The sequence below is a fragment of the Sinocyclocheilus anshuiensis genome, unplaced genomic scaffold (assembly GCF_001515605.1).
Source record: "Sinocyclocheilus anshuiensis isolate Anshui unplaced genomic scaffold, SAMN03320099.WGS_v1.1 scaffold1052, whole genome shotgun sequence".
In the NCBI taxonomy this organism is placed as follows: Eukaryota; Metazoa; Chordata; class Actinopteri; order Cypriniformes; family Cyprinidae; genus Sinocyclocheilus; species Sinocyclocheilus anshuiensis.
The window spans coordinates 1,113,025-1,120,006 of NW_015549556.1; positions in this window are offsets into that span (position 1 = coordinate 1,113,025).

Sequence of the window (6,982 nt, forward strand, 5' to 3'; positions counted from 1 at the left end):
AAAAATGTATTTTTTGTGGAGTTTCCAGTTTTAGAATTTCATCTGAAAACTTGAATCTGAATATTTTCAGGTATTATCATGTCTAAAATTATAATAAATATTTTTGTAATTTGTTGTAGCTCTTTAAAGTGCACCGGCACAACAGTCTTCAAAAATATTAACATGGCAGTCGAAATTGGAAATTGTTTCATGCTTATCTGCTTCCAGTGATTCACTACACAAAACGTTGTAGGCACCACAAACTATATCCGCTGTGTGTTAAAAACCACATTTAGCATTTACTTTGTCTTTTATTTTGTGTAGTTTTCTTCATGGTTTTCTGGATTATGGTATGTCACGCAACCTGTCCTAACCTAATCCGACTAGTTCCAACAACCTGACAAAATGTCATAAAGTTTGATTTGATGCACAGTCTAGATATGGGAAGAGTTTTCTCCAAGAGTTGTTCCTGAATGCATTGTCTTCGCCCTGTCAGAACAGACATGCAGCCCGTTTTTGGTCAATGAGTTAGTTGCTGGAAAGAACTGTTGGGTGAGTGAGGGAGTTTGTCTAGAAATAAAAAGGAAGGAAAAAGAGCGAGACTACTGTTGGATGATAAAAACGAGGATCTTCCTGTAAACTTGCTCTTGGTTGATGTTCACAGTCACTGTTGGAAACGGTTCGGAGAGAGACATGTCATCGCCCTCACATTTGCTCCTCAGAGTTGGGAGAGTCTTCTGCATTCCGACACGGGTGGGGCATCCTGAATTAATTCATTTATTTATTGGCCACGATGTCCTTGTGCAGATCTGTGAGAATTCATTCACGAACTATTCCTCTCTGTTGTGGCGTGCCGTTTCTGGCTTGTGGCCGGCAGGAAAATTACATAAAACCGAATGCAACCCTCAAATGTCACTGGGAATATTTCTTCTTAATCCCTCGGGATGCTCTGTTGTTTGACTGTCACCATCTGCTCGCTCAATAAACTTTATATTTATTTTTTTGCACATATTTTCAGTTCTAGCATGAACTAGCACAATTTTCACATTCCATAAATTACTCATTATAGCCATATAAGGAAACCAGATGAGATTAACTGTTAAACTAATCAAAAATGTGTCACCCACCCCAACTATGGCCATGATATTATTTCATATTTCCTTCTCTTCTCATCTTACCTTCCTCTTTTTCCCCTCTATCTCGTTTTGTTTTGCAGTTCAGCTCTGTCCGTACTCACCCACCAGAGGCAGGAGGAGTTCCTGTCCACTTTAACCTCTGATGTGTGAGGAAAGGAAATGTGGCCCCACTGGTAATGACATACTAAGAGGCATTAAGGCTTTGCATTGATGTAAACTGGCATCATTTTAAATTCAAGTTAATTTTTTCAGGGACTAAATGTGATATTCAAGGTTCATTTATTTGTCACATACATATTACTTACATTTGATGTAGTGCAGTGAAATGCTTTTCCTTGGTGCCTCGTTTTGCAGTAATACTGTGTTATGTTCAGTATTACTACCCGATTATTTTTTTTTTATAAAAAAAGAAGAATACTTGCCAGGCTATGCATTATCTTCTGTGTTTGCTCAGTTAAAATGAAGTTTACCACAACTTTGCCTACTTTGGTAAATGGACAATGTATAACCAGAAATGGACAAATTGATACAATATTTGATATTCATGCTGTTCTGTTTGTTGTTAGATGTTACACTTTATTTTGTTGGTCCCCTTTTAGAAATTCTGTTGACTGTAAGAAACTTGGCAACTACTTGTCTACTAACTCTCTTTAGAGTATTATTAGACTGTTAGTTTAAGGTTTGTAGAATAAGTTGGCAGAGTGTTAGCAGATATTAAGCAGACAGTCACTAATTCTCTAATGACTGCTATGTAGTCGCAGAGTTACTTATAGTTAGTGGAATGTCTAAAGTGGGCTAAAAATAAAGTGTTACCTTGTTAAGATGATAAAAAGTTTAAAAAAGTTAAATTTTTAGGCTGGTCCACCTCAGGTCAACAGCACTCGTCAATGTCAAAATATTTAACATTTTGAAGAACTGAAAAAATCCAAATAAATCAAAGTAGGCGGGGTTTATCATTCACAGAAGCTGAACATGAATTCCAGCATGACGTTTAGTTTTATTGTTAAAAGTGGGCGAGGTAATAAGTAGCTAAATATTTAATAATATTTGACTAAGTATTTTGAGAAATATATGTTAAACGACTGACAGTGACATAGAGTAATGCAATCTATTCAATTATTATTATTATTATTTTATTTTTTATTTTGACATTTGGATTTGAAAATAGCCTTTATCTTTCGTGATTCATGTAAAGAAAATAAACATTAAGTATGCCCTTTTTGTCCCATGCCTCGTTCCCGTAGCCACTCTTTGAATGAAACGGTGAGAGACCAGCAGCTTCCTGTGAGTGTTAATCGCTGTGCTGCCAGCATACGCTTGGCAAGCCTTGCTTTTCTGCATTACATGATAAAACACATCTGGCCATCACAGATATAAAAAGACACACACACACATTGTACTGTCTCCCTCCTCCACAACACATTCCAATGATATCATCGGTGTAAATGTAAATGACAAGGTCGTCACATTGGTAAACATGCACTGGGTGTGTGTCTGTGTAAATATATGAGGCTTGGCCCGTTTTGTTATCAATGCAGTGATGAGCTTGAGAGCATAGTGTAGGTGGACAAAAGTCTGTGTTTGTGGCCCCTGGACTCTCACCTTGGCCCTTAGGGTCCCTGACACCTTCTTCTAGAGACACACTCAAGTATCAGTTCACCCAAGGGAAGGTGTCAACGAAACAAAGATTTCAAATCATTGTTAAACTTCAGTTCTTGATAAACTAATGTTCAGTAAATGGTGATTTTGTATATTCAGTTTGGGTTGGTGGTGGTAGGCTATAACTGCAATTTTATCTTATCTCTTGTAATTGTGACTTTGTTTCTAATTGATTCCATAGTTACAAACAAAAACAAGTACTGGTTAAACATGCAAGAGCTGCTGCTGATCTGTACAGTTTTCATAAAATGTAGTCCATATTTGATGCCATGTCATTAACGTCCAGAAGTTAAACTCTGTGCATCGAGAACAAATGCAATTAAAAGTAGCTTTGGCAAGTAAATAAAGCTAAAAAATATATATTTTTAGCCATTCAGTGACAATCGATAACATCGCCAGTAACTTCAGTAGACTGCAAGGATTGAATTTGCTAAATAAAATAATAGACTGATCCATTTTTATTTGACATTAATGAGCAATTAAAATAAAAGAAGAGCTCGATTTTATAAGTTTTACCTCAATAGAAAATACTGAATTTTTTTTTATTATGATCAGACGTAGGCTACATATATATATATATATATTGGCCGAATACCTCAAGCGTGTGACGGAAACGTTACGCCCCTACCATACTGTGATGCTGTGTCCAGTCGGAGCAATGAGACAAAAACATGAAAACCCATTATAAACGAGGCATTCGTTGCATCCAGTGGGGACATAATTATGGATTATGGCCAAACAAAGTAGTTTCGCTTTCACTACGAAACACACAGTGTCACACACAGCGGCTAGAGTGAGCGGCGGCGGGCTTGAGAATGGCACGGCCAGCGGATTTGACGAATTGGCGGCAACCACATGTGACGATCCCGGGCTGGACTCCGCTTCGTCCACGGTGAAAGCCGATCCGATGATCCACAGCGCAAAGTTGTAGTATTTCCTCAGCGACCAGCACGGATCAGCTCTAGGCATGACGAAGCAGATATCGTCCTCTTTTGGAAGGCCAAACAAAGTAGTTTCGCTTTCACAACGAAGCACACAGCGCCTTCACGACATGGCAGCGGCGGCAGCAACAATACTACAGCGAGAATAAAAGTTATGCCTTCTTTCTTTGCGTGTACATTTGGGCGGCGTTATGCAAATCTTCCCACATCGTGACGTAGATATGTGGGGGCATGTTAGAACGAGCCGTTTTAGGTAGGCGTGGTTAACTCTTAACTTTTATAAAGAATATCTCTTTGGATTTGAGACTTTAGTCTTTGCAACTTTACAGATCCTCTTTATGCACCAAGAGCTTGTAACACTCCAAAGAGAAAGGAAAAATTGAAATTGCATCATATGACCCCTTTAACATAAATGGACACTGGTAAAAAAAAAAAAAAACACTTGTTAATATTTATGTAATTTTTATTTGTTCATACATATGTAAATGATGCTGGATATGCCTCTATCTAACCTCTACCCCTCACATAATGTGACAGAGGTAAAACCGGGTTAAGAACACAGAAGCTCACACTGTAATCCCATATTCTTATCTCAACAGCATCTACTAATGTGATCATCATTCTCTCCACTCAGGTAATGTTTACCGCAAATAAACCTGCTCATTTCATCATGCAACATTGCTAAGAAAATGGTTCAACTACTGTTAAACTGTTTGACTGCTTATCATTCTGATAAGAACTCCCATCTCGAGTCTTCTCTTGTTAAAGCGATACGAGCTGTCATTCAAACACTCAACGTGACGATATAATCTAAAACTGCTGATACGCAGCCATTTATTCTGATCTTGTTGATTGTACGACCTCTACTTCACGTTGTTCAGTGTTAGTACGCGTGGCATACGGCTGCTGGAGTCTCAGATGTCGGTTTGCGCTCATAAACGATAGAAAGTGACGCTCTTGTCCTGCAATTAGCTCTAATCTAGCCCTCTGTTTATCGCCGGTGGAGGCAGGAGGCGCATAAAGCATCAGCCAGCCCCAGGGGTGAGGGGGGCGGGGGACTTTCAGAAGAAGAGGAAGATTAGAACTAACAGGAAGTGCGCTCTCCTCTGTTCATGTAAACGTTTCTGGGTGACTGGACGTCTGAAATAATTAAATCGGCCTTGTGGGAGACGTCCGTAGCAGCGGTGGAATTTTTCCTCCGAGAAAGAAAAAACAGCGCGACACACGCATACGCACACAAACCCCGGAGAATCCAAACAGGAACACCTGTGATTCCCTCCACCACATCCATGATCCGTCTCCATGCCGACCATCCTTACTGTGGGTAGACAGTTTACAGTAGACAACATGAGTGAAGGAGGCTCTGTGAAGATCTATCTATCTATCTATCTATCTGTCTATCTGTCTGTCTGTCTGTCTGTCTGTAAGGCCTATATTGTTTTCAACAGTTAAATAGCTTATTCACATTTGTAGACTTTTTATGCTGGAAAAGAGCAAACTCACTTGGTGCATTAATGTACTGTAGAATGTGCAGATACGAGTGTGTTTTTGAGCTTTGTTACACAGCGTGGCTCATCCAATCAGAGTTTAGCGTTGTACTAATTATAATGTAAATAACACAACACCGTGCAACAGTATCTCACAGTATCCTTCGCTGTTAGTGAGCAGTAAGCTGTGCGGTATGTTATGGATAACTCTATAGAGACTTCAGACTCTTGCTGAAACGTGCAAATCATCCGTCTCTCTTTTATCCACATGGGTGGCCTCTGGATTTAATGCACATGTCCAAAAGCTGCCATTTGATATGAGAGAGATATACATCGCTCTCTAAACACTCAGCACAGTTTGGGCGTCAGACATACCGTCCAACAGAAGGCTGTGTGACCCGTTGTAGAAATAAAAAATACTAAAAATCATTAAGCGTTTGAACTTTTCATGGAAACTGTGTCTATGCAGGCATGCCAGAGAGCTGATGGAATATGAAACACAGTCTCAGATCTCTGATCGCAAATCCCATTGAAAGGATGACGGTCTAATCCAATATATCTGGGGTCAGGCGGCTTGTGAAAACGTCCTTCAAAACATCTCAAGTCAGGAAGATAATGTTTCACCCACTGATGTGGGGGTTAAAACACGAACAAGCGAGATAAAAATGACAAAAGGCAGATCGAGTGAAATGACAGAGAGAGAAAAACAGCAGGTCGTAATTCATAGCGGGTAAGACGGAGCAGGACAGACGGTCCCACATTGCTGGAGATGTTATTTATGTCTGGTGCGGAGGCAAGGCCGTGATCCCAGCCAGATGTGGACGGCTTCCAGAGGAAAGAGCCTGCAGGTGCTCAGATGCACATTCACGCCACCTGTGCTCTGTTCCTGTCCTCCCTCTGTACCTCCACAGGTCACTCACAGGGCCTCTGAAGGTCGAGTTGAGACCCCGTACCATGCTGTACACAGAGACCACAGTCCAAAATCAGCTGTCTGCGTGTGTGAAAGGTAGCTCTAGTTGACTTTTAAAGCATGAATTCGGAATAGCAGTAGTTTCCTTTCAACAGAGTTTAGTCTTGCGTCACATCTGGCCGTGGTAAACAACAGGACAAACTCATTATGTGTCAAAAGAAGACAAAGGGTGTTGCGTAACTTTATTATTTAGTCTTCCATTCAACTTGGAAGGGTTCTTGCATCATTTAGGGGTTTATTTTATGATAATGGATGGCTGACTATATATTATCCCACTTAAAATTACTTTTATTATCGCACTTGTAAATTAGTTTAAAGCTTACGCTAAGAAAAATAGTACATTGCAACATAAAAAAAAAAAGTCTAGCAACAAGACAAACACCTCAGTATTACAATATTACAGTTTTTCTCATTCACTTGGGCTAATATTTTTCTCAAGTGCAATTGCCCCAACTAAGCATTTTTTTTTATGAGAAATCATAACTTCATTTTATGTCCTCAAATTTATTTATAATTTTAAATAACAAATTTATAATTTTATCATATAATATTATATAAATGTAAATGTTTATATAATGTAATGTCACTTTTTTGTTGACACTGAAAAAAGTGTCAGAAACAGAAAACATTCCATCTCAGATAATTATGGAATATGCATGTATTTCTGACAGATTTTCATAATCGAATGGAACATTTTATCACAGGAAGTTTTGTGGAAGCTCAGTTTTGATCAGCAAGCCATGTGCATTTAGTTATTGTGCACATTATAGATAATTCTGCTCAGTCTTTTGCATGCAAGAAGTAACTGTT